Below are 4823 nucleotides of genomic sequence, written 5' to 3' on the forward strand. Positions count from 1 at the left end.
AATAATATATATATATATATATATATATTATATATATATATAAATTAAAAATAAAATTATTTTTTTTATCAATATATTTTATGTACAATGCATCGTTTAAAATTAATAGCTAGGCATTGCTATATTATAACATATAGTATTTTTTTTTACATTTAGTATTTTAAAATTATTAACATAAAAACTTCATTGTAATATTTAAAATAAATCTCTTTCGATGTAGACTCAAAAATATCTCTTTCAATTTGAGGTACTAAGATTAATCAAAATATGTCCTAAAAACTTACATAACAAAATTTAGGACTATTAATAATAATTAATAACTTGATATCTGAAAATAAAAGTAATAATTGGATTCATTCACTAACGCGCTACTTCACATAACTAAAGAAATACTAAATCCTCATTAATAATGTAAATACGAATAACATATATACAAAAAAGAAATGAAAACCAATTAACTAGCATATGGTTTGAGCTAATAACTGATATGAACTAGGATTAATTACTTAAATATATTAGCAATAATATCTAATATTAAATGGGAATTTTATTAAGGAAAACTATAATATCTAATAATACATAATAAAATCAAGTTATAATTTAAAAAATATTATTAATAAAGAAACTAAAACAAAACAATCCATAACATAATTTAAAAAGTAAAATAAACATGGAAAGTAAATTGCAAGGTGATTATAAAAAAAGTTACATTTACAATTCAAAATTTACTATTTCCTTTATGATCGTTCATTATAGATAATTCAAAATTCAAATTTACTCTTTCAATAAAAAATAATAACAAACAATATAAAATAACATCAACCTAAATTAAAAAATATTGTGAATTTATGATTGTTTTAAGGAAAAAAATAGATTTTTTTTAGAATTAAAACTACATATATTTAACTAAAAATATAAATATTACTATAGTACTATACTACTATACTAGTAATTATTTTGAAATTTCCAGTGGGGCCCAGTGCCCCCACTGCCCCCCCTCCCTCCGTCACTGTAGGTAGGGTTACAGTTCACTCATTTGATTTGAAAATTGAAATTAAAGAATTGAAATTTAATTAAATAATTTAATATATATTTAATAAAAATCGGGTATTTCGGGTATACCCGATACCCGATCGGGTATACCTGATACCCGATTTTTCCCCACCTTAAATACCCGATCCCGAACCCGGTCCCTAATTTTTCGGGTATAGGGTACCCGATACCCGATTTTTTCGGGTCGGGTAATCGGGTACCCTATACCCGAACCCTATCTTCCCACCCCTAATTTTATGTTTGAATGTCGGATCTCACAAATTTTAATTTGCGAGATGATTTCACTCGAGAATCACACAATATCTTAATAATTGTGTAACCCGTCGAAAATCGACGGAAAACAAATTTACATCATAATTATATATTGTATATTATTTATAACCATATCATATGAAAGGATTTTTATATAAAAAATTAATTAACAAAATTAAATTGGTAGTACAGTTCACACTATAATACTCTCAATAATTTTCACCAATTATATGTTAATTTTTTTTTTATAGTTAGAATAGATTGTCTTTTTATATAAGTTTTTACTTGATAATATTTATTAAAATATAGATGTGGGGTTGGAGATTTTAGAAAAATAAGAAGAAAAAAATATATGTTAATTTGACATAGTATATGATGGATGATTGATACATCGTATTTCTTATTAATCGCATATAAAAAAGATTTACTAATTTTTTATAGGAGTATAATTTTTTTTAAAAAAAAAATTAATAGGTAAAATTTAAGACTATATCATCTCATCTAAACCTTATAAGACTTTTGAGCATTATATTGTCTATAGCTGGAAATATTTCATTTGACTTTGTACATCGAACTTCTAATTATCATTTTATTTGAAGCTTGAAATATGACATTTAACTTATAAGTATTATCACCTGGACTTTGAAAGAATGTAACTTACTTTTGAGCATCATCTCATCTGCGACTTGAAAGATAAGAACTGACTTGTGAGCAACATCTCATCTGGAGCTCGTAAGACGATAACATTAACTTGTGAGCATGCATCATCTTGTGTGGAGATCATAATTGACTTTTGAGCATCATCTTATCCATAATTTGATAGATTGGAGTTGAGTTTTAAGCGTCACTAATTTGGAGCTTGAAAGACCGTAACTGAGTGTTAAGCATTATGCCATTTGGAGTTTGACAAACCACTTCTAACTTGTGAATATCATATTGTTTGGGGTCAAACTAAGTTATGTGTGCATCTCGTATGGTGTTTAACAGACACACCTTTGACTCTTTAATAATATATCGTCTTGAGTATGACTGGTCAAAAATGAATTTTGAGAATCATCTCTTCTAAAACTATAAAAAAAAATATGCCTAGCGGAAATGTTTATCAATTAATTAGTCAATTTATATTGTCATTAATTTAAAAAGATAATTTTGTCACGTTGAACAAATAAAAATTTTATGCAGACATGCCAAGATTTAGTTATAAATATATTAAGTCAAATTTTATTACTCCCTTCGTTCACGAAATGAGTATCCATTTGTGGACGGCACGGGTTTTAAAAAATGTATTGAATGTGGTGTTAGTGGAATAAGGATCTCATTTTTTTAGAGTATTAATTAAAGGGTTGTGTGGGGCACACTTGCTAAAAAGGGAAATGAGTATTCATTTCATGGACGGACTAAAAAGGAAATATGGGTACTCATTTCGTGGACGGGGGAAATATATTTTATTTTATATATAAATATTATTGTTTAGAAAATCATCTTATGCTTACCAAACAATTGTTTAGAAAATCATCTTATGCTTACTAAACAATTAGAAAATCATACCATGGTATTTTCGTCATTTTTTTAAATTGAGTAAATTTAGAGCTTTCATATCTATGTTAAACTGAATTTCCCTGAGCTAACATCAAATAATTGAATATTTCAATCTGATTATGAGTTAATCTGATTATTGCATAAGTATATACTTTTGTTTAGGTCATGAATTGAAAAAAAATATGTCATAAAAAATCAATATGAGATTCAAATTGCATCTTTTTATTTCTATAATCCATTTTTACATAGATTTTGCATTTGTTAAAATATCGTAAAGTTAAATGTTGAACAATAGAATTAAAAAAATATAAATAACATAACTAAAATGTAATTTATTATTTTAGTATATGCATTCACATTATTTTAGCTTTACTAAATTTGAGTATTTGCTGTCATTTATATTCTTAATTTATTCGTTAGATTTGATCCGAAAAAATGAGCATGATATTGTCCTTGTCAGGTCGGAAATCCAATTAATTCGCATTCATCATGAGGCAAAATGGTAGTGGAGATGGTTCTATCACTATTCAAATATTCTTTGTAATAGATAATTTGCAAGAATATTATTTTTAAATTTAGGTGCGAATCAATGTGGGAGTAAAGGAACGAACCAACCCAATTTCCATTGGAATTGTTTAAAAGCTGAACTTAGCAAATTGAATCTTATAGTATATATAAATATAATCATGTAAGTCCTCTCAAAGCTTGTCCAAAAAGGATAGAAGGAAAGTAGCCAAATAGGGAAGATGGCAAAGAGTTATATTAACATTCATCCCATTTTATTATACAAATGTCTCGCTTTCTACAATAAAATATTTCATTACAAATATTTCATTATTTTTTTGATAATATATTTTCTCTCTATACCTAATATTTAAATAATTTTTACCACCCCACTTTATTTATTCTCTACACATTTCTTAATATCCGTGTTCAATGGTAATGAGATATTTGTAATGGAATGAATAGAGTATTTGATAGTTTTTAGGATCGATTCCTTTTAAAAGTAATTTTTTTGTATGTGTGTATTGGCTTAGTGGTAGGAGATTAATGTCCAAAATCTAAGGTCTTGGGTTCGAGTCCTTCGTCAGTCTTTGAATTTCTTTATTTACTTATACTAATTTATCAAAAAAAAAAAAAGAGGATAGAAGGAAAGATTGCAATAATGTAAATATATACTCTATCCATCCATCCATGAAAGAATTTTTTATTTTTATTTGTTAGAACGTTTATATAAAAAATTTCTACATATTTTTGGACTATATTCCACCATTTAAGGAGCGTTTACTTTGACAGATTATCATTGATAGATGAAAATAGTAAGGTTAATATCTTGTTTATTTTGATGGATTGAAACTTTGGGATCGGTCCTTGATTATTTTTATCATTTAAGCTAGATTAGCTTCATTCCTATCCCATTGAAAGGGTGAGATTAGAGAAATCTTACTCTTGAGGATAAAAATATTTAATCATGCAAAGTAACCTCTTATAATACTCTATTTACCTTTACACTACAAGAAAACTGGTCGAACACCGACGGACTATTTTCCGTCGGTAGATACCGACGGACCGTCATCCGGCAACATCGCCGGAGCCGGCATCTATTTCCGATGAAAATACCGACGGAATGGGTACCGTCCGTCGGCAAAATTCGGTATTTTTTATTTTAATAATTATTTTTATTTTTTACCGACGGATCAAATTTCATCGGAAAATTGGGTAATTTTGAATTTAATAATTATTTTTATGTTTTACCGACGGAATATTCCGTCGGTAAATTCGATAAATATTATTATTTGTATTTTTTTAGTTTTTTATTTATTTTAAATTATTTTTAAAATTTGTACCGACGGATAAAGTTCGTCGGTAAAAATTAATTTTTTTTTATTTTTTTTTTAAATTATTTTTAATTAATTTTCTATATTATTATTATTTTTAAATTATTGAAAATATTTTAAAATTGATAGTTATTTTTAGCA

The sequence above is a fragment of the Salvia miltiorrhiza genome, chromosome 1, assembly GCF_028751815.1.
Source record: "Salvia miltiorrhiza cultivar Shanhuang (shh) chromosome 1, IMPLAD_Smil_shh, whole genome shotgun sequence".
Lineage (NCBI taxonomy): Eukaryota > Viridiplantae > Streptophyta > Magnoliopsida > Lamiales > Lamiaceae > Salvia > Salvia miltiorrhiza.